General features: G+C 37.0%; 1 long non-coding RNA gene across 4 annotated transcripts; it reads right to left on the reverse strand.

The window, feature by feature from the left end:
* Positions 1-292: 292 nt before the first annotated feature.
* On the reverse strand, positions 293-6,910 carry LOC145109356 (uncharacterized). 4 transcript variants are annotated; one of them, XR_013708965.1, is made up of 9 exons: positions 6,641-6,910; positions 6,439-6,551; positions 6,290-6,349; positions 6,139-6,187; positions 5,871-5,992; positions 5,092-5,129; positions 4,911-4,962; positions 4,704-4,818; positions 293-4,564 (listed from the first exon to the last, which is right to left on the reverse strand). It is a non-coding gene; the product is annotated as an uncharacterized LOC145109356 (long non-coding RNA). The 4 variants fall into 4 exon arrangements; XR_013708964.1 differs by having other exon boundaries at positions 293-561; positions 4,402-4,564; positions 6,439-6,910; XR_013708963.1 differs by having other exon boundaries at positions 293-561; positions 4,384-4,564; positions 6,439-6,910.
* Positions 6,911-25,248: the final 18,338 nt, after the last annotated feature.

Genomic DNA, 25,248 nt, shown 5'->3' on the forward strand with positions numbered 1-25,248 from the left:
CTTTCAAAAAATATTTATGTCAACTAGTACAAAACCCAGTTAAGTATTGGTTGATGAAAAACAAGTTACACATAAAAATGAAAGTAAATTGCTATTTATTGCATTTAGCCAAATCTTAAAATATATGCAATAAATAGCAACATACTTCCATTTTTATGGTTTATAAGCATATTATAATTAAAAATATTAAAAAGAGTAAATACTGTTTAATATAAAGACAACGTAGATAACAGTAAAAACATATATATATATATATATATATATATATATATTTCATTTTAACTGGTCCAAATTAAGGAAAACAAAAAAAAATATGCATGGCCAAATTGACCAAAATAATACAAAAATTGTCAAAATGATCAAATTGACAACAATAGTCATTTTCATTAAAATCTTTTTTTACTTTGTGTTTTCAATTTTCGTATCACCGTCCAAAATCACAACTTCAAGCTCAATGTCGATTCCAAGTTGTCTTAACTGCTGAATCTATCTTAATTGCTAAACAGCCAGGTTAGCATCCACTGTATAATCCAAACCCCTTATATCTACATGTTTTTCCACCTACAATATCACATTTAAAAAACATATTAATAAAATTTTATATAAATGAAAAAGATGTATACCTACAAAAGTACATTTAAAAAACATATTGGCCAAAAGCAATGCCCTTTGTTTTATCTTTGATGGATTTTCTGTTGTCACTTGACCCGTTATGAGAATCAGATCCTTTGTAACAAAAAAATTATGATATATTATAGACAAAACCTTTAAATATTATTTATTAACAAAAATATTTGCTTCCTGTCGTTGTCAATAGCACCAACAATTATGTTATTATAATTGTATTTTCCTTCTTGTGACAATATAGGTCACGAGTAAGAGTTGAAGTTGTGTCCAAAATTTCATTTCTACATAAATTAAACATTAGACAAATTTAAATAAAAAAATTAAAAAAAATAGAATAAAAAAATGGAATTTGCTTACACACTCCTAAATAGTTCAAAACTATCTCTATCAAGTAGTTTCGTAGAGACAATTTTGAAGTATTTATGATCGTGTAATTAAATTCCATCTTTTTTATTTTTTTTAGTTTTTCTAATTTATTTGATATTTTTGTATTTAAATTTGTCTAATGTTTAATTTATGTAGAAATGAGATTACGGACACAGCTTCAACTCTTACTGGTGACCTACAATGTCAAAAAACAGAAAACGCAATTATAATAAGAAAGTTGTTGTTGGTGCTATTGTCAAGGACGGGACGTAAGTATTTTTGTTAATAAATAGTATGTAAAGGTTTTGTTTATAATATATCATAATTTTTTTTAGTTGCAAATGATCTAATTCTCATAACGGGTAAAGAGAAAACAGAAAATTCATCTAAGATAAAAAAAAAAAGGGTATTGATTTTGGCCAATATGTTTTTAAATGTGCTTTTGTAGATATATATATATATTTTTTTTTTCTTTTATATAAAATGTTATTAATATGTTTTTTAAATATGATCTTGTAGGTGGAAAATTTTGTAGATACCAAGGGTTTTGACTGTAAAGTGGATGCTAACCCTGGCAGTTTAGCAATTAAGATAAATTTTGCAGTCGAGACAACTTGGAATCGACATTGAACTTGAAGTTGTGATTTTAGACACTGATACGAAAACTGAAAACACAAAGTAGAAAATGACTATTGTGGTCAATTTGACCATTTTTGTATTGTTTTAGTCAATTTGGTCATCCGTACTTTTTTTCCCTTAATTTAAACCATTTAAAATGAAAAAAAAATATAATATATTTTGTTGTTTCTACGTTGTCTTTATATTAAACATTATTTACTCATTTTAAAATTTTTAATTATAATATGTTTATAAACCATAAAAATGGTAGTATGTTGCTATTTATTTATAGCTCAAGATTTGGCTAAATTCAATAAATAGCAATTTACTTTTATTTTTATGTCTAATTTGTTTTTAATCAACCAATACTTAACTAACTGAATTTAATAATAGTTCTTTTTAAAGAGAAAATTTAATAATAGTTGACAAAAATATTCTTTGAAATGTGTAAATGCGAAGCAAAAGATTAAAATACCCAAAGAACCACCCGGAATCCAAACTTTAGATGAAAAAAACTCATTTGCATGCTAAAATGGTGAAGTGCGTTTCGTCTCTTTGTATTTTTGCCTTTCTTTATTTGAAAATATATAAATTGAAAAACTCATAATTGTTAACAATATTAGATACCATGAGGTCTTTACAATTCTACAAGAACATGAAATGATTAAAAAATAAAGGTTTCACAGTCCACATACCTTTGTCAAAACCATGAAAGTCATAACCAAACAAAATTACCATGTTCTCCATCATTATCGTATTTAGCTTACTAATAGCCACAAAATTCACAATTTTATAAAAGGTAAGTTATTTCAATAACAATTAGTTGCAATATAATAATATTTACGACAAAATTGCAAAATTTTGTAGTTTTGTCCCAAAAAAAATTAGAGGTGCATCAATGGTCCTAAATTGAATCTTTTTATTGGTTTTTGTCACTGTGCGTTTAAAAAGACGATTATGCCCTTATAATTTGTATTTTTCATTTTCTTTAATTGCTAATACATAAATCAATTTAGTTTACATTTTTTTAACTTAAAACAAAAAAGGCCTACCCACCCAATTTCTCTTTCCCCCCCTCTCTCTCTCTCCTCAACAAAACACACACACAAACACTACATAAACATATTATCTCTAATGGCTGTGACCATCACCACATACTACTACCACCGTTCGCCACCATCACCACCGACTGCCACGACCGTCCACCACCACCATCACCCCCATCTTTCCTTCCACGTACCGATAAAACTTCCCCACCGGTACCACCCTTCTGATCGGAGTTTTCCCAAGCCAAGTGTCGCCGCCACCATCTTTCGACAATTAGGGTTTTCACTTGCCAACACCGTGACCGCGAGACGCCGCCATCGTGCTGCCGAGTACCAACAAAAACACATCTCTCTTTTCCCTTCTTTGTCACCCGACGAACGACCACCTCACCACTTATACCACCCTCACCATAGTTTATTTGCAAATCTGGAACACTATCATTTTATAAGCCGTCACCAGAACGAGTATTGTTAGCCTTCGTAGTCGTAAAACATTAAGGAGGTTTCGTTTACTAGTAAGAACACCACTACAACCTATGGTCGCCTCCATTCCACTCCCTGCGCCACCACTTGTTCTAGCCGGAAACACCATCACCACTGAGACAACCCTCTACCAATGGCTACCGTATGTGGAACAGAAACAATCTGGTGGCTATGGTTTATGTAATGGAAAACATCATCTTCGGTCTCGATTGTAGATCTGGAACAAAGGGGAGGCAACGAAAGGACGACGACGACGACGACGACAGATGGCACTACAAAACCCTTCTAGCATTACAATGACGCTACTAGAGAAGACGAAGGGACGAAGACGACGATATATGCTTTCCAGCAAAAACGGTGTACAAATCCTAGCTCCGATCTCTACTATGGCGTCGTCTCCATTCTCCGATGATGGCAGTGATAGTCAATCTTCTAATGGTGGTGGTAGTGGCGGTGGCCTTTCTCTGATGGTGGTGGTCCAATGAGCAATGTAGCAGGAGAGAAAAAGAGAGGGGTGGGGTGGGGTAGGACAGGTAATGTTTTCTTTTTATTTTATTTAATTAAATAAAGAAAAACGAAAAGAATCAAATAAAGGCATATTCGTCATTTTATGAAGAGTATGGACAAAAACCACACAAGGTATCCAAAATTGGACCACTGTTGCATCATCAAACTTTTTTGGATAAAAAATGTGGTTTTGGTCTAAATATGTTTGGAGGTGCACCATCGGTCCAATTTCGGATACCTTGTGCGTTTTTGGTCTAAAAATGTTAACTTTAACAACTTGGTTGTTAACTTTAAAAAAAAAAAAAAATACCCTTAGAGACTATTTCTGCAATCAAACTACAATGACCATTTCTGTACCTCTTCTTTTTTATTTTATTCAATTACTATACATTAATTCTTCTAATTAATTCTTTTTTAATTTCTTGTTATTGGATTATTATATATTATACCTATATGTTGATGGAAGTAGTAACGAATCAGGCAGTCATCACACAACCCTCAAATGAAAATCATAAGGTAATTGTTGATTGTAAGTGCTTAATAGTATTAATGCTTAAATTATTTTGATAATCGTCCACTTAATAACACAAATATATTGTTGTTACTGAATTGTATGGTGCACAATTAACAATTTGGTTGACGAGAATTGTTAATTATTGTTAATTGTATGGTCAAATGAGAATTTTACCATAAAGAGATAATAATAAAGTAATCAAGTAAATCCATGAATGCTTACTGAGGGACAAAAGGTTACCACATTTGAAAGTCAAATTCCTGGAGTTGTTTTATATCATTTGCAGTCACTTTAATGGACTCTAATCTCAGAGATTTTAACTTCTTTAATGGCTTTAGATGCGGCAATCCTTCACTTGTTACTTGAGAAGTTGATAAGTTTAGAGACACCAATTGTGTCAGACCTGCAACAATTACACATTTACCCTTATCTATCTTAAAATATTTTATAAATCCCATTTCATCTAACCTTGTCTGTTTTTTAAAACACAAATCTGTGAGTTGTTTGTTTTATCAATTTTAAGGAGATAATAATAATAATACCAGTAATGGATTTTAAGGATGCATCTGTGAGCTGTTTATTTCGTGACAAGTTCAAAAGCACCAAACATCGAAGATCCTCCACCAAAAACTTCCAAATACTGTAGTTTTGTAAGATCTACATGAAAAGGCAGGGGTATAACTGTCATTCCCATGACAATTTAAAAATCAACAACAGAAAGTCAAACTCTAGAATATCAAAACATTCACCGATTCTTGTAATCTGGTTAAATTAACAGCGGTAGCCTATACAAGTCATTTCCTGTTCAACAGAATCTAAAAGTTAATAAAATAAAAAGTCATTCTAATTTATAAATATAAAATAATAACTTTATATTACAATAGAAAAATAAGTGGTTGATAAAAGGTATAATGAAAATGAGAATGTTACCTTTGTTGATCTGCCCTCACTTCTAAACCTGTATCATCCTGCTCAATAATTTTTAAAAAAAAAAAAAAAAAAAAAAAAAACACACACACACACACACTTTTAGCTTCAAACTCATCTGATGGAATGTACAAATGAAGGAGAATGAGATAGCATACGGAAAATGACAAATATACCCTTTAAAAAGTTCAATTGCATAAGAAAGCATTTTATGTTCTGTTCCCCTAATGTCATCTTCAATTTACTGATGATTGTATTGATTGGATAATTTGGAATGTTTGAATGCAACTAATATTCATGTGCCCAATTATGTTGTACAATGTTAAAATTATTGCTTTGGAATCATTAAATTGGTGTTAACTGTTTAAAATATACACATGTGACGCTATAAAAGTAAAAGAGGTTAAAACGAAAAGTATGTTGCTATTTTCAATTAATATCTATTTGACTATAGTAAAAAAAATATTGGTTTAAATTTCAAATTGATGTCCTTTCAGGAAAATAAAATCCACCTACCTACCATTGTGTCATTTTTTAGGAGTTATGCATAAATCAGTTTACCCTTTTACTTGCATCATTTTAGCTATGAACTTGTTTTTAGAATGTTTCCTCCTAGTGAAAAGAAGTTGAAAAAAAGCCAAAAATAATTATCATTCAACATAAATTTTCCAATAATATGAAATAGGTTAGGTGGGGACCCTTCAAAAAACAATTCCAATGAAAAAACTATTTCCATAATAGTGCAAAAAAGGTCCTCATTTAAGTGAAGCTAGTAAACATACCTTAACAACATCAATCATCATTTGGATGTGTTTTTTGCCACATCAAATAACTTCCCACCAATGTAAGAGGCTGAATATTAAAAGGCTGTAGTTTCATATTCCCCCAAAACCCATCATATAACCTGTAAACAACACAAAAGGGAAAGCATATATAAATCTACAAGCGAATAAAATAAAGCTAACTGCAGAAGAAATGGCAGATTTAAGATAAAATTTAATAAATAAATAAATAAAAACAGAAGCAAAATGGTCCCAAACATGACCCTACCTGACCATGTATTTGGATAGTTCCTCTCATCTTAATCTCCAGCTGATTGCTACATGTAAATGCAAATACATGATATGAGTAAATGCAAAAAGTCGTTTTTAGTAAAATGTAACAATAAAGATTATGTATGAGAAGAATTGTCCATTCATACCGCATAAAAAAACAATCAAGGAGAAGACCCTACCAATACTACAAAGAAGATAAAAACCACCTGAATACACAAATGATAAAATTAAACGTTTATAAAAACATACAATTTTGAAAATGTCAGATAATCGAAGGTCTGGAAATGATTGTTACCTGTAGAATCAAAGTTAGTTGAGAGATTAACTCCAAAACATGAACAACCAAAGAACAGTGATACTTGACCTTTCGGTTGTACACATGAATTGAACCTTGAAGCAGCAATGCGGCTAGGGTTTCCACAAACAAATAAGTGTTAGAATGTCCTTAATAACTCCGAGGGTCCTCGAAATTCAGACATGTGACTACATCTTCTCACCATAGCTAGTCTCCCTGGAGCAGATCTTGCAAATACACTGGCAGGATCTACCTACAAATTTGATTCCAAGTCAAGAATAGCCTGGGCCGGCCATGAATGCGATGTTGGTACATTGTAAGTGTTGCGGTGGTGCGTTAGAAAGAGAGAGACAGCGAGGGAGTGCGAAAAACAGTGATCTGGTGGTTTTAGGGTTTTTGTACAAATGGTGGTGTTGGTAACCAACGATGGTGATGCGAAGGATGGGTGATGATCATGTGGTCCGTTATGCTGCTGGTAAGATTGAGATTAAAAAAAAAAAAAAAAAAACATGTCATTATAGCAAGAAGCGAGTTAAACCGGAAGATAACTGTGCTTTGGGTATACTTTATTATTAAGACTTAAAACTATCATAGATTATCATTATAATAAATTAATCTAATAATTAAATAACCATTCGGTTAACTTTTTTACATAGTTTTTTTTTTATAAAATTTTAACTAATTTATCCATATGTATCTAAAATGTTTTATAAAACCTTATTATGTAATTATTCTTTTTTTAAACTCACGATATATTTTAATTTTATTAATAATATTATTATATATTGTTTCAAAATAAATATATTATAACATATCGTTCGGAAAAATTAATACGAAAAAACTATTACGGAATAGTGATAGAAAAATATTGAAAATTTTATATAATCATTATAATTTTATATTTCATAAAAGAAATGTCATTAGATACTTAATATAAATAATTAATTAGTAAATAAATAAAAAAGTATTTAAAACGGAAATATATTTAGGAAGGTAAACGAAATATAACTAAAATATGAGGAGGTTAAATGACAAAGTAGAGAAATATATTGACCATTCAATATATATTGAGTGGTCAATAAAAAAAATAAATAAACTCTATATTCTAATGGTAATAAGTTATAAAAAAAAATAAAGCTTCTATAAAAAAGTTACCATTAGAGATGCTATAACATTTTGTCAAATGTTATAGTATATAATATATATTAATAAATATTATGTTATTAGATTATTAATCTTTTTTAAATATTTCTTTTTAATTTTTTTTTATTGGATTATTATATATTAATAAATATTATTTTTAATATTTTTTATTGGATTATTATATATTAATAAATATTATTTTTAATATATAATATTTATCTATTAATAATTATTACTCTATTGAATTATTATTCTCTTGTAGTTATTTTTTTATTTTATTTTTATTGGATTAATTCTTTCTTATTGGATTATTATATTTTAATATAATTTTTAATATATAATTTTTATATATTAATAAATATTACTTTATTATATTATTTATATGATCCTTTTTTTAGTTTCTTTTTATTGGATTAATTCTTTTATATTTGATTATTAATTTAGTTTAGTTATCTTTTTAATATCATTTTTATTAAATTAATTTATTTTGGGCAACATCACCACCATCATAATTTATATATAAAAAATCTCACCCATTCCACTACTATCGGACTGAGTGGTGGTGGTGGTGTTTGATGGGTGTCAGATCCAAAAACATTAAATTATAAAACATTAAATCATATTTACACATATTATGTAAAACTGATAGTAACATTGGCAAATAAAGTCGATCTTCAAGGACTCAATTTTAATCCATAAATACACCAAAATAATCATGTTTTATTCTAGGACATAAAAAGAATAAAGCAATCCAGTTTTGATTTCTATTCACCTAATTGATGCATGCTAATTATGAATTGCTGTCAAATTGAATTTTAGTCTAAGTTGGTACTTGAAGATACTAATAAGCTCTAGCATCTTCCATTCATCAAATTGTTTAATCAAAACAAACTCTTGGAATTAAACCTAACATTACTAACCTATTATAAAAAAGCTCTTAGAAATAGATTGAAAGATCACATTAAGTTTTATGTGAATTTTCCCAACAACGTTCAATTTGATGTGTGTCACTTAGCATCAATTTATAAAACAGTTACGGATTTTACAAATCAAATAACAAGAATGACAATAAAATCAACTTTTTAGGCAGATTTTAAAAGCTAATAAAATGATTAATAAATTATGCTAAAATTATGCATAAAAAGCAACCAAACAGTGTTGTCCAAAATATGTTATCTTCAAAATATTTAAAATAAATTAGGAGATGTGGGACGGGTGAGAAATTAGTAATCCAATAAAATAATATTCATCAATATATAATAATCCAATAAAAAATAGAAGAAATTTATAATCCAATAAGATAATATTTATTAATATATAAATATTATATATTAAATATCATATTTATTAATATATAATAATCCTATAAAAAAGTTAATCCTTTAGAAAAGAACTTAAAAAAACTAATTAAATGAAGTTAATAATCCAATACAGTAATATTTGTTAACATATAAATATTATATATTAAAAATAATATTTGTTAATATATAATAATACAATAAAAAAATATTTAATACAATATATAGAAATTTAAAAAAATAATTAACTAAAAGAATTAATGTATAGTAATTGAATAAAATTAAAAAGAATAGATGTATAAATGTCCTTGGAGTTTGGTTGTAGAAATAGTCTCTAATGATAAAATGTCATTCTAAAAAAACTTAACAATAAAGCTGTTAAAGTTAACATTTTTGGACCACAAATATACAATGTATCCAAAATTTGACAAAACTATTATTTACCGTGAGATTATTTGTTTTTGGATGCTTTTCTTGTTGTAAATAAAATCCCTTTAATGAAAAGTAGATATCAAAGAGGGACACACCACGAAAGAAATGGTAATGTATTTTTATATATTTGTTTATAATAGCAAAATCCAACTATAATGCAATTTTCATCGATACAATTGTGTAAAATTTTCAAAATACAATATTTTAGTAATTATAATTATGAAACTGGAAATGAAATGTTCTAATAAAAAAGGCTAATGCTAGAATAGAAATATATATTTCATTGATTCGTTTATTATAACATCCTTGATAACATTTCATTATTGCCTTACAATATAAACGACAAGTTACATAAGAAGACGTTTTGATAAAAGACTATTTAGGATAAATAGTCTTGATGAAAGTCCTAGTAATTGAAAATGTGAACTCGTGCATATAAGGAACACCCAAGTCTAACTTCGTGAGAGCAAGTTATGATTTTTCGAAGTTTCAGCATAGTAGTGTTCGACATAGAAACCGAAATTGAAATCGGTCGGTTGTTAGGAAAAACAATTCAAACGAGAGTTGAAGATCTCTTCAATACCTATCTTTCGATATTTCTCCACACCAAACCTCTCTCACATCTCTCTATCTAGACCGACTTTTGGGGTACTTTCGTGGTCGTGAAGAATCTCTCTTTTAGCAAGGCTCTAGGATAGAAGATAGCCAGGCAAAAAGAAGTGTTCGGTATCGAGGTTGCCAGTGCAATTTCCGATTTTCGCTAGAGAATCTTTGTAAGTTAAGTTACACTCATATTGCTTTTAGTGTAACTTATATTTATATTCATAGTCATTATTATGAATGTATAAATAAGATTTGTCAGTAATTCTGGTATAATATTGGTTGATCTACTTACGGGGATGATGTCTAGGCTAGATTTGGTGAGGTGGTTAAAGTGGGATTACCTGGTTTCTCCTTATTTGATAAGCTTTAAATATTAATTGGGATTAGTGAAAGATCTAACTCTCATTTCCAGATTGTCATATGAATTAATAAGTTATAGTATTATAGGTTAATACTTGTTAGGCGCGTTACCCTCTAGTTAGATCGCCAGTAGGCAGTAGGATCGCCTAGTTAGCTGTCAATCGTCTGAGTAACTGTCCAGGTGACTTAGCTCACTATATTATGTATTCATGTATATATCAATGTATGTTAGGATTTAAGAGCGAGTAGAGTAGAGCCAATAGTATAGTACATGTATTAGTAGAGCCGAATGTGTAGTCTCTATGTACGTTGATATGCTTAAGTTATTAGGGTTTAGTTAGGGGTTGACGGAGGAACGACAATAGTTCGGGAGCCTAAAGAGCCAAGTGTTGATGACGAAATGGAAAGTAGACTGTAAGTCCAGATACACATATTATTGGTGGATTTTCGAAAGGTCGTGAGCCAATTATTGGAACGGCGAAAGGTCGTGAGTCATTACTTGTATACATTTATATGTATTGTGATATATGGTGTCTTGGGAAACTCACTAAGCCTAGCACTTACCCAGTTGATTATAAATGCTTTCGAGAACTTCCTCGGATCATGAGAAGAACAAGGCACGATTGACGCACTGGAAATATATATATATATATATATATATATATATATATATATATATATATATATATATATATATATATATATATGAATAAATAAAAATGAAAATTTTATTGAAAATCAGGACGTTACAAGTTAGTATATGAGCCCTGGTTTGTGAGAATTGGATGAACATTCGTGTGATTATAAACTCATACTAAGTATCTGAATATCTTAACAAATATTTTAAGGAAAAAGAACTATATTCAAAGGAAAAGAATGTGATGCGTGTAGTCAGTCAGAGCTCATAAAAGAAAGTGTTTCGCAAAATATCCATATTGTTATATTTGCTTATATATGAACTGTTAGAAATGTATGCTAGTGTGTAGCCTAGGGATCTTTTCAGGAATTGCATATTAGGACTGACTGATAGTTATGATGCCTTATATCCTAAGGATTTGCATGTTATTTGTTATATTGATATTAATTAGCTATTCGACAAATATGTTATGTTGCATGCCCCCTGAATTAAATAGTTTTAGATTGTCTAATTTGGCGCTATTGCGTAGCTCTCATTTGAGTCCAATCGTTGTAGTGTCGAAACTCCCAGTCGACAGACTGTTTAATTTTGTGACATGCAATTGTATCCTAGTGAAGTATAGGAAATAGATTAGTTATACCCTTGAACACTGAGTGTGTGAAAAGGCATGTAGGTAACAAAGTGTAGTGACTTAGGAACATTGGGACGGATAGGTGTGGAAGGTAATATGGGCCCATACTAACGGAAGCACAAGATCCATACAGGAATCAAGAGGAGCCACAATGTACTAAGAAACTGGAAAGGGATGATCGTTATTCCGAGATAGTTTATAGTTTCGTAGTAATACAATATGATTTATATCTTCATTACGGTGATTACTAGAGGTGGAGGTTCTAGATCTGGAACATGATCAGATGGATCCAGTCCGAGTGAGACTGATATATACAATTAGATAGAAGCGGCAGTATCAAAAGTCGTATGGGAAATGATTCCAGAGATATTCAGATCTATCAAGATCGAACTAATAGCACTATTTGACAACAGTACGTTGTCATTGCTAGTACTGCTGCCGCCACAGCCACTGTTGTTGTTGCTGTTGTAACCCCGTCTAGAGACAAGGAAATGCCCTATCGAGAGTTCAATAACACCAAACCCCTGGAGTTTGAAGGTGTCAAGGATCTAATTGTTTCCATGAGATGGATCTCAGATGTGGATGGATGCTTTTACATGTGTTCTTGTCCGGCTAACCTAGTTCAGGTATATGCATAATCTTCTCCGCCTAGGAGCGAAAGCCTGGTAGAACCTTGTCACGAAGGACTATTCCCCTGCTAAGAAAAGCATGGTGACCTGGGAACAATTTGTTGAAAAGTTCATAGAAGAATATGTCCCACTGGTAGAAAGGGTGGGACTAGCTCAAGATTATTTATCACTCAAGCAAACTACCGAATTAGTAACTAAGATCACCAAGATGTTTACGGAAAGGACCATGTTTTGTCCAGAGTATTCTTTATCAGAACAGGTGCAAATGTATCAATACTTGAGTATGCTCAAGATAGATATCACAGAATTTATATCAAACAATCGATACAAGACCTTGGCAGAGATACAAGACCATGCCAGAAGAAGGGATATCAAGTTGGAAACTCAAACAAAGGAAAATAGGCAGACTCCAGCTCCGTCCCAGCCAACAGCTAAAAGATTCAAGCACACAAACTCAAATTCTGGAAGACAGAGAGTTCCATGGTGTGATAGGTGTGGAAAATCACATGAAGGAATTTTTTGTGCTTTGATATGCTACAAATGCGGCAAGGAGGGGCATTACAATTGAGACTGTAATCAAGGAGAACAGGGAGTGCGTATTTGTTTCCACTACAACAAGATGGGCCACATCAAGGTTGAATGTCCTCTTTTAAAGCCAGTAAATGCAATAATGGCTCCAACGCCTGTAACTTTAAGGATAACCGATGGACGACAAGGTAGAGCTGAAGCTTCGAGGGCTAAGGGGTGAGCCTTTCAGCTCAAAGCAGAAGAATTTAAGGAAGCACTGGAAGTCATAGCTATTTGTTCTTCTGATCGAGGGAAGGTTAAAACATAACTATGTTGGCATGGAAGAAATTAGTAATAGACTTCCGCTAGAACCCTATGTTAGGTTTAATAAATGTATGATGATGAAGATATAATAAAAATAAAATTTTGACTTTATCTCATTGCTAATATTAAGATATTAACATCCTCATACACCATTTAGTTATATGTACACGCAAGGTTCTAAAAGGCGTGAGGCATAGCGTGGCGGCGAGGCCAAGCCTCAAGCTTAACGAGCCATGGCGTTTTTCAAGGCGTGATGTAAGGCGGCGATTTTATACTAAATTATAATTATATTACCACATAAATATAGATTTATATTAAATATAACTGGTTTTTAGAAGTGTTATAGCAACAAATAATAACAAAAAGTTAACAAAAAAAACACAATACTTGTATGTATGATTAGAAAAGGCATAAAAAAGAGAAAAAAAATGTGTCTTAAACGAAAAAAACATGTGTCATAACATGTCATAACGCGCCATGGCATGCCATATCACGCCTTGCCACGCATCACGCCTAACAACAATGTTACAAGGCTTTTTGTAACGACGAAGTCGCACCTCACGCCATGGCACGCCTTGGCATGCGTCATGACATGCCTTTTAGAACACTGCGTACACGTTAGTATGTTTCCAAACTACATGAGCTTGTCATGACCTCATCCCATTTTGGTCGTATTATAAAAAGTGTAACATCCATAAAAATCATGCCAAATTTAAACTTTTTTAAACATTTCAAAACCCATGATTATTACAAAACTTGTTTTCAAAATAGCATATTGTCAGAGTATCCCAGAATCAAAACATAAAATCATAAAGTGTGAGGAGCGGTACGATCATGCCTTCGCCTCCCGCGTTCATCAGAAGTACCTGAAACAATAATCGATAAACGTAAGCTCGAAGGCTTAGTGAGTTACCCCCAAAGTACCAACGCCATAAACATATCGATAACATATAGGCAAACAACATGCATAATGAGTCACCAGTCTGACTGGACCGAATCTCGGTCCTCAGTCTATCTGGACCGCTCTCCGAGCCCTCGCCACGTCTGGACCACCCTCCTCGGGGCCTTCAGCCTATCCGGACAGCTCGATGGGCCTTCGGCCTGACTAGATTTGCCCGGCCTGGGCCTACAGTCTACCCGGTCCGCCCAGGGTCTCTTGTCCTACTGCACACAACAGGACCTGCCTCAACCCCTTTCCCCAAACCAATAAACATGTGCACATAAATATCATACGCTAGCATGCAATAACAGATAGTCATACAGATCTAACAGATCACTAACATGGCAACCATCCTACAACCAGGATATCAATCTAACAGATTACTAGCATAGCAACCATCCTAAAACCAGGATGAAATCTAACAGATCAATAACATAGCAACCATCCAAAACCAGGATGTAAATCATAAAGGGTCGGCCTTAGTGTCGTAGACCCTGTTGATATAGTGAGGAGAACTCACCTCTCAAGTAGCTCGAATCGATAATGTCAACTCAACCAAATGCAGCTCCAAATCTAACACATACATTCTCCGATAACTTACTTCCATAAATTCCCAAATTACCAAAATACCCCTAGTGGTCAAGATGGTCAACCCTTTGTCCAAGTCAAAGTCAACGGTCCATGTTGACCCAACTCCTCGAGTGCAGCTAGCAACTCGTCGAGTTCCTTAAGAGTTCAGAAGGTCATAAAATCCTCACTGACTTGCCGAGTTTTCGACCAACTCGTCGAGTCTATGCGTGTCCAAAAGTCGGGAAAACCCTAGTTGACTCGCCGAGTCACCCCACTGACTCGCCGAGTCCACGACAATCTTCATCGGACTCGCCGAGTTAACCATGCAACTCGCCGAGTCCCTTCAGTCCATATCCATACAGATGCTTATTAAGCCATCTTAAGGTTCCATATTGCAGATCCAGCTTCCCAAGGCATGTTTATCACGTAAAGTTGCAAACTTTACGTGCATGCAAGGCTCTAAAGTCTTATAATGACAAAACCAAGCTTGTAATGGAGTTTTACACTTGAGGAGAGGTTCATACTTGCCAAAACTAAAAATTTATGGACTTAGAGACCAAGGAGAGTCCAGATCTAAAGTTACAACTTCAGATCTTAGCTTATACCCATGAATGGCTTCTTATTATGCTAGAAAAGCCCTAATCTTTAGCCAAATGAGATCTAGAATGAAATTAGGTCAAGGTAACGACTTGATACCTTCCACTAGATGCCAACTGAGGTAGATATCAGATCCCCACAAGTTCCTTGCTTCTAGTCACTTGATCTCCAAGCTCTTCTCACCAAGAATCCTCTTCCAAAGCTTAAAACACACAATGGAGCACACACACGTATTAGGGTTTTGTTGAGCTCTCAAGGGACTGTAAAGAGGCTGAAGGAGGCTTATGATTCTTTAAATAGGGTGCAAAACCCCCGAAAACTAGGGTTTCATCCCACAGCTCCTACTTGTCGAGTCCTATCTTGGACTCGGCGAGTCGGTCACTTAAACACGTGGCCAAACTCGCTCCCACTCGACGAGTTAGGGCATCCAAATCGTCGAGTAGACCTTGCAATATGAAAATTAAAGCCATAAAATTAATACCTGAGAGTCAGGGCGTTACAATTCTCCCCCACTTGAACTAGACTTCGTCCTCGAAGTCTGCTGCGGTGAACAACTTTGGATAATGCTCCCGCATCTCAGCCTCCGGCTCCCAAGTCCACTCGGATCCCCTCCGGTGCTCCCATTGTACCTTTACCAAAGGTAATTCCTTGTTTCGTAGAACCTTCACTTTCCTTTCCAGAATTGCTACCGGTCTCTTGACATAATTCAGGCGCTCATCGACCTGAATATCGCCAAATGACACCACCGCCTCCTCATCCAGAACACACTTCCGCAGTTGTGAAACGTGGAAGGTACTGTGGATCTGACTAAGCTCCTCTGGTAACTCGAGTCTATATGCCACCTTGCCAACCCTGGCAATGATCCTGAACGACCCAATGTATCGGGGACCCAGTTTCCCCCTTTTACTGAAGCGGATCACACCCTTCCAGGGTGAGACCTTCAGGAGCACCATGTCACCGACTTGAAACTCCAACTCAGATCGGCGTCGGTCGACGTAGCTCTTCTACCGACTCTGTGCGGTCTGCAGCCGCTGTCTAATCTGATGAATCATATCGGTAGTCTGCAGGACTACCTCGGTCTGACCCATCACCCTGTGACCCACCTCACCCCCAACAGAATGGGGTGCGACACCTCCGCCCATAGAACAGCTCATACAGTGGAGCACCAATGCTGGAGTGAAAGCTGTTGTTGTATGATAACTTTGCAAGTGGTAGGTAAGAGTCCCAGCTCCCACCGAAGTCAATAACGCAGGCTCTTAACATATCCTCAAGAGTCTGTATCGTCCACTCACTCTGGTCGTCCGTTTGCGGATGATAGGTTGTACTGAAATGTAGTCGTGTGCCCAGTTCCTCGTGGAACTTCTGCCAAAACTGGGAGGTAAACCGAACATCACGATCTGAGATGATAGAGACCGGAACCCCATGACGAGCGACAATCTCGCGTATATACACATCGGTCAGCTTCTCAGCCGATGAGCTCTCCCGAAGGGGCAGAAAATGAGCACTCTTGGTCAATCGATCCACGATGACCCAAATAGCGTCGAACCCCTTCGTCGTCCTCGGCAGCTTGGTGATGAAGTCCATCGTGATCTGTGTGACATCCCCATTTTCATGGCCAGAGAAGACCGATTTGTTTATGCTTTGTTTAAAAATCAGAGTAATAATTTAAATAAAAGAGTTGCAGAATTTGTTCCCAAAACAAAATTTGATAAAAAGCATTTCCATAGAAATATATTTCATTAAAAGACTCGGGATGTCATGTTCGATACAGATCAAATGCATAAACAGTACAACATAAGCCTTACTACATTATTTCGTATTTACAGGCCTATAATCCCTTATCTCTTATCCAAACATCTATGCTCATGCGCCACTACCTGTAATACAAGAAACTGAGTGGGTCACGCTTGGGAGCCTGGTGAGCACATAGGGTTTTCAACCCACAATAAATAAGTTTATTAACTTTATCAAACCAATCAAACCTGATTACCCCTTCTCGTTATCCTCACTTTACGTCCCTAAAACATCTAACACAAGGGACCTAGTCTAAGGACTTTCATCGGGGTGACAACACATGCTTCGGGGGTTCCTCAACAATTCATGTCAAATAAGGCAACCATGTGGGGGATGGAGTACTACTGGTGAGCACACAGTTCAAATAAACACCTACAGGTTGCGAGCCTGCTAGCGTTCCACTGGACCGTCTAGAATAGTCTGTGGTTGTCATCTATACTCCGCTAGATGACTGGAACATCAATAACATCTATAACGAGGCCTCTCATTATTTTATTTTATCACACAACAACTATTACATCTACCCATGTTTTACCCAACACATTTTGTAGATATAAAATACATATATAGTTTAAATCGTTTAAAACATGTATAAAATCGTTCATACAACATAGATAGCAAGTATACACGTAGCACGTAATTTATATAAAATACTTCATATTTATGTGTAAGATGAAAGTAATTATGCACTCACTTGAAAAGGTGGTGATTCCGAACTCAGACAATGCTTCGTTATCTCAAAACAATTTTCCCTTGACAAAACAACGGGTTTTATAGAAAACCGAACTTTGCTTGGAGCAGCGTTTCCGAACCGAAAGACTCTTTTTCTTGGGGCTTAGGGAGCCTCGGGGCTTCCTTCAGGTGCTAGGGGGTTTACCTAGACTTTAGGGGGGGGGGGGGGTTAGAGGGGTAGTAAGAGAAAGAAGAGAGAGAAAGGAGTTGAGAAATGTGGGGAAAATCCGAGCAGCTTCGCACCCTTTTTATAGGCCCCAGCCTCGGACGTACGCTGGGCGTAGTCCTTGGCTACGCGGGGCGTAGTTCGGATCAGGTCAACACTTGGCGAACTCCGGATGGTGCGACGTGGAGGCTTGTGGACCGAAGGAAGCAGCTGTACGCAGCACGTACCTGAGCTCGGACGTTGGGCGTAGGCGAGGGGCGACGTGTCGCAATCCGAAGCGAGCCCTGGTCATCATCGAACGGCTGGAATTCAGCCACGTCATCGATCTCACATCAGATTTCGCAAATTCACTTTTCGACTTCTAAAAATCATAACTTTCGCATACGACCTCCGTTTTCGACGTTCTTTATATCCACGCGTAGGCGGGAATGTAATCTACAACTTTCGTTTAGACTCCGTCGACTAATTTTGACTTTATTTTAAAAGTTATATATTTAACAGGCCGGGACAGGATTGGTCCGTTAAAAATTCATAACTTCTTCATCCGATGTCTGTTTTCGTCTGTCTTTTTATCGTTACGTTAATATTAACGAGATCTTCGATTCTCGTTTAGGTTGTGTCGGCTAAAAATCGCTCGATCTAATATTCGAACTTCGGGCTGTACACTACTAAGCCGAAACTTCGAAAAATCATAACTTTCTTATACGAAGTCAGATTTGGGCGTTCTTTTTATGGATGCTGTCGGTTTAACGTTTTCTACGACTTTCGTTTAGATTGCTATGGCTAAAAGTCGCTATATCGTAAATTCACTGTTTACGCTTCCCGGTGTCGTGCCGGTTCCGTCGCGAAACTTCGACGGATCATAACTTCTTCGTTATAACTCGGATTTCGGCGTTCTTTATATCCTCGGAATCCTTGTTTCGACCACTACAACTTTATGTAGAGATATCGGGTTTATCTCAGACTTTAATTTTGACGCTTATTTTTATCCTTTATTTATTATACATTTATAAATAAATAATAAGCATATAAATTCACATAATTCACATAATACTCAAATATTTCATCTTTATTACATCAAAAAGAGTTACAATAGTTGACCTAGACTATTACATCATCTATTAATGCTTAGCCCCGAAACCCGGACGTTACAATTCTCTCCCCCTTAGGATGATTCCGTCCCGGAATCATGCATCAGCAAACAAATGTGGGTAGCGACTCATCATGTCACTTTCTGTTTCCCAGGTGAGATTCGGCCCATTCGAATGTTTCCAATAGACTAGCACTAAATCGACCATCTTGTGTCGTAACTTCTTAGTCTTACGGTCAACGATTGCTTCGGGCTCTTCAATCAACCTCTTATTCTCATCCATTCTTAACTCTGAGATCGGAATTATGTCGGGAACTTCTCCCGTGAACTTCCTCAAATAACACACATGGAAGGTGTTATGAATTCCATCCAGTTCTTCGGGTAATTCGAGCTTGTAAACTTTGTTCCCAATCTTCTGAAGAACTTTGAACGGTCCAATAAACCTTGGACTCAACTTTCCTCGTTTCCCGAATCTTATAAGTCCCTTCCACGATGAGACTTTAAGAAAAACCGAATCCCCAACTTCGAATGTCATCGGTCGTCTTTTCTTGTCAGCATAGCTCTTCTGACGATCCTGAGCTGCTAACATTCTTTCCCTAATTACTTTCAGTTTATCAGCAGTCTCATGGACTATCTCGGGGCTCATAAACTGCTTCTCTCCATCCTCAAGCCAACAAGATGGCGTACGACACTTCTGTCCGTACAAGGCTTGATAGGGTGCCATCTTGATGCTCGAATGGTAACTTTTGTTGTAGGAAAATTCTACCAGAGGTGAGTGTTCATCCCAGTTACCTTGGAACTCCAGGGTACATGCTCTCAACATATCTTCCAGTGTTTGAATCGTTCTTTCGCTCTGGCCATCAGTCTTCGGATGGTAAGCTGTACTCAAACACAACTTCGTACCCAATTCCTCTTGTAGACTTCTCCAGAACCTTGATGTGAAACGACTGTCACGATCTGATACAATCGTTAGAGGAACACCGTGAAGTCTTACTATCTCCTTCACGTAAGCATTTGCGAGCTTATCCATAGACCACCTCTTGTTGGCTGCTATGAAGTGTGCACTCTTAGTGAAATGATCCACGACCACCCAAATCATGTCGTGTCCATTCTTCGTCCTGGGCAGTTTAGTCACAAAATCCATGGTGATGTCTTCCCATTTACCCATGGGTACAGGTAAAGGTTCCAAACTCCCATACGGTTTCTGATGTTGTGCCCTAACTCTTGCACAGGTTACATACTCGGCCACATACTTCGCAACATCGAGTTTCATCGTCGGCCACCAATAGTAGGGTTTTAGGTCCCTATACATTTGAGTGTTATCGGGATGAATCGAGTACATGGTCTTGTGCGCTTCTTCCATCAGAAGTTCTCTTACTCCTCCTGTCTTAGGTACCCAAATCCGATCTTGGAATACCTTCAGTCCTTGACTGTTTGTACCAAACACTAACGGTTTGCCCAAACGTTCTTCCTTTCGGTCATTCTTCTCTGAAGCTTCTTCTTGAGCTTTCCTGATACTTTCCACAATCGTCGAGACAACTTCAATTCTCAACGCTCTTGGCCTTTTTCTCTCAAGGTTGACTTTCCGACTGAGAGCATCAGCGACAACATTTGCTTTACCGGGGTGGTAAAGTATCTCACAGTTGTAGTCCTTGAGTAACTCCAGCCAGCGTCATTGTCTTATGTTTAATTCTTTCTGATTAAAGAGATACTGGAGACTCTTATGATCAGTGAAAAGCTTGCACTTCGTGCCATAGAGGTAATGCCTCCATATATTCAAGGCAAAAACTACCGCTGTCAACTCAAGATCATGAGTGGGGTAGTTCTTTTCATGCTCCTTCAATTGTCGAGATGCATATGCTATCACCTTTTCTCTTTGGGTCAGAACACAACCCAACCCGACTCCAGATGCGTCACTATAGACCACGAAGTCTTCAACTCCATCGGGTAGAGAAAGAATCGGTGCTTCACATAATTTCTTCTTTAGCTTCTCGAATGCTTCTTCGTGCTTCTCACTCCATGTATAAGTAGCTCCTTTGTGGGTCAAAGCTGTCAATGGAGCAGCTATCGAAGAAAAGCCTTGGATAAATCGTCGGTAGTATCCAGCTAGTCTCAGAAAGCTTCGAATCTCCGTGGGACTTTTCGGTCGTTCCCACTTCATCACCGCTTCGATTTTTGCTGGGTCAACCATTATCCCTTCTTGGTTAACCACATGACCCAAGAATTAGACTTCTCGAATCCAAAAATCACACTTGGAGAACCTTGCATACAACTTCTCCTTCTTCAAGACTTCCAACACTTCTCGTAGATGCTGGCCATGCTCTTCCTGGCTTTTCGAGTAGATGAGAATGTCATCTATGAACACTATCACGAATTTATCGAGGAATGGTTTACAAACCCTATTCATCAAATCCATGAATGCTGTTGGAGCATTGGTTAGTCCGAATGACATAACCAAGAACTCGTAGTGTCCATATCTTGTTCTGAATGCAGTCTTCTCAGTATCATGCTCTCTTACCTTTAGCTGATGATATCCTGACCTGAGATCGATCTTTGAGAAATAGCTCGAACCTTGCAGATGATCAAATAGGTCATCAATCCTTGGCAATGGATACTTGTTCTTCACTGTTTCCTTGTTCAGCTCTCAGTAGTCTATACACATTCTCATGCTTCCATCCTTCTTCTTCACGAATAACACCGGGGCTCCCCAGGGTGATGAACTAGGTCTGATAAAACCGTTGTCCAATAATTCCTGAAGTTGCGTCATAAGCTCATTCATCTCCGTCGGTGCTAATCGGTACGGTGCTTTTGCTATTGGTGTCGTTCCTGGTAACAAGTCTATCTGAAACTCCACTTGTCTATCAGGCGGTAATCCGGGAATATCTTCGGGAAAGACTTCCGGATAATCACACACCACTGGTATACTCTGTACCTCCTTCTTTTCCTTCTTAGCGTCGATCATGAATGCCAAATATGATGTGCATACCTTGGACAAACATTTTTTGGCTTTCATCAGGGAGATGATTCCAGAATTCACTCTGCGTTTGTCCCCGTACACCACAAATGACTCCTTTCCAGGGGGGTTTACCCTTACTATCTTCTTTCGGCATAATATCTCGGCATCGTTGGCGCTAAGCCAATCCATTCCCAAAACGATGTCGAAACCGTTCAACTCTATTAGTAATAGCTCTTCATGGAATTCGTTTCCGTTTAAGTCGATGACGACGTTCTTAATACGATCACTAACACGTACGTACTTGCCACTGACAACTTCTACAATCAGCGCATTATCAAGTTTCTCTACAGGCAATGCTAATTTCCCACCAAATTTATGTGACACAAAGGAGTAGTTGGCTCCAGAATCAAACAGTATATTGGCAAGCAAACCATTTACAAGAAAGGTACCTGAAGCGACGTCTGCTGCCTACTTCGCAGCCTCGAGCGTCATCTGGAAGGATCTCGCCTTCGGCTTTGGTGGAATGTTGGGCCTTGCCGCCTCTTTCTTCTTCGGGAAATCCCTTGCAATGTGCCCTTCCTCACGGCACTCGTAGCACACCCTTTTTCTGGCGGTGCACTCATTGGCGTAATGCCCCGTCTTCCCACACTTGTAGCAGGTCACCTCCTCGCTACATTTCCCGAAGTGCTTCTTCTTACACTTCTCGCACCATTTTGCTTCATTCCCTCCTCCTCCAGACTTCTTTGAACTGAACTTTCTCTTCTTATTGTTGGGCTTTGCAGACCCCTAGAACTTCCTCTTCTCCCAACCTCAACCTTGCTGGAAGCTCTTCCCTTAATCATATCCTCCACAGATTTGGCAGCCCAGATAACTGCCTGCAGAGTAGGTGCCTGACGCACTGGCACCGCGTACTCCCATGGAAGTCCCTTTGCGTACCTGTCGATTTTCGTCAGTTCATCTGGGACAAGACGCAAGGCAAACTCCATCTTCTCCGTGAAGTTGTTGGTGTTCTCATCAATGGACATGCTTCCTTTCTTTAGGGTTAGGAACTGGTTCTCTAGCTCGAGCAGGTTTTGGGCTGAGCAGTACTTACGTTTGAACTGCACCAAAAACTCTGCCCATGTCAGTTGCAGGGGCTCATTGGGGCTTAAAGTCTTCCCCAGGGTGTTCCACCAACGCACATCGCCTCCTCGGAACTGACGCACTGCAAACGTGGTCTGTAGTTTGCCTCTGCAACCACACGTCATGAAAACTAACTCCATCCCCGAGATCCAATCCATGACTCCGATCGGATCTTCCTTTCCAGTGAAAGTCGATGGCTTGCAAGTCAGAAAATCCTTGTACTTGCATCCATTCCTCTCGAATCTGTCATCCTGATTGTTTTGTCGAACTATTGGTGGGTTGACTTGACCAACGGTCCCACTGTAGTTCCCCTCCTCGGACTGCCCTTCGTTCAACTCAGGCTGTTCGATTGGTATGGTAGCTTCCTCTCGATTTTGTTGGAGCAAACATCTAGTTTCCTCCATTTGACGATCCAACATCATCTGGATCATTGCTTTCACTCCGACCATCGTTATTGGCTCAGTAGCGGCTACCACAATCGGTATTTGCTCAATCACTGGAGGTTGGTTTCTGTTCCCATTTGCATTCCCGGCTCCACTGCGGGTTCTTGTCATTTTGATCTATACACCGAATAAGGTGAATTTAGATCTTTTTTAGGATATTCGTTTAAACCGTCCTTATCACTCTGAAACATTTACATGTTAGTTCTAATACCGTAGTCGTACGTTTAGAATCCTAAACACATAAGGTTTCCAGATCCAGTCAGCAACAAACCATAGATCCGAACAAATAACAGCATATCGGCCACAAAGCACTTAGCACATAAAAACATTTTAGGCATAATTCCTAAAATAAACTAGTGCTCACATCTCATAATCATCGCTTAGCATTCTAAGTTTAAGTCTAGAAATCCTACAAATTCCTAGTTCTCTTAAACTAATGCTCTGATACCAACTGTGACATCCCCATTTTCACGGCTAGAAAAGACCGATTTGTTTATGCTTTGTTTAAAAATCAGAGTAATAATTTAAATAAAAGAGTTGCGGAATTTGTTCCCAAAACAAAATTTGATAAAAAGCATTTCCATAGAAATATATTTCATTAAAAGACTCGGGATGTCATGTTCGATACAGATCAAAAGCATAAACAGTACAACATAAGCCTTACTACATTATTTCGTATTTACAGGCCCATAATCCCTTATCTCTTATCCAAACATCTATGCTCATGCGCCACTACCTGTAATACAAGAAACTGAGTGGGTCACGCTTGGGAGCCTGGTGAGCACATAGGGTTTTCAACCCACAATAAATAAGTTTATTAACTTTATCAAACCAATCAAACCTGATTACCCCTTCTCGTTATCCTCACTTTACGTCCCTAAAACATCTAACACAAGGGACCTAGTCTAAGGACTTTCATCGGGGTGACAACACATGCTTCGGGGGTTCCTCAACAATTCATGTCAAATAAGGCAACCATGTGGGGGATGGAGTACTACTGGTGAGCACACAGTTCAAATAAACACCTAGAGGTTGCGAGCCTGCTAGCGTTCCACTGGACTGTCTAGAATAGTCCGTGGTTGTCATCTATACTCCGCTAGATGACTGGAACATCAATAACATCTATAACGAGGCCTCTCATTATTTTATTTTGTCACACAACAACTATTACATCTACCCATGTTTTACCCAACACATTTTGTAGATATAAAATACATATACAGTTTAAATCATTTAAAACATGTATAAAATCGTTCATCCAGCATAGATAGCAAGTATACACGTAGCACGTAATTTATATAAAATACTTCATATCTATGTGTAAGATGAAAGTAACTATGCACTCACTTGAAAAGGTGGTGATTCCGAACTCAGAAAGCGCTTCGTTATCTTAAAACAATTTTCCCTTGACAAAACAGCGGGTTTTATAGAAAACCGGGCTTTGTTTGGAGCAGCGTTTCCGAACCGAAAGACTCTTTTTCTTGGGGCTTCGGGAGCCTCTGGGCTTACTTCGGGTGCTAGTGGGTTTACTTAGACTTTGGGGGGGGGGGGGTTAGAGGGGTAGTGAGAGAAAGTAGAAAGAGAAAGGAGTTGAGAAATGTGTGGAGAATCCAAGCAACTTCGCACCCTTTTTATAGGCCCCAGCCTCGTACGTACGCTGGGCGTAGTCCTTGGCTACGCGGGGGCGTAGTTCGGATCAGGTCAAGACTTGGCGAACTCCGAATGGTGCAATGTGGAGGCTTGTGGACCGAGGGAAGCAGCTGTACGCAGCGCGTACCCGAGCTCGTACGCTGGGCATAGGCGAGGGGCGATGTGTCGCAATCCGAAGCGAGCCCT

Source organism: Lactuca virosa, chromosome 4, assembly GCF_052849685.1.
Source record: "Lactuca virosa cultivar CGN04683 chromosome 4, Lactuca_virosa_CGN04683_v6, whole genome shotgun sequence".
NCBI lineage: Eukaryota > Viridiplantae > Streptophyta > Magnoliopsida > Asterales > Asteraceae > Lactuca > Lactuca virosa.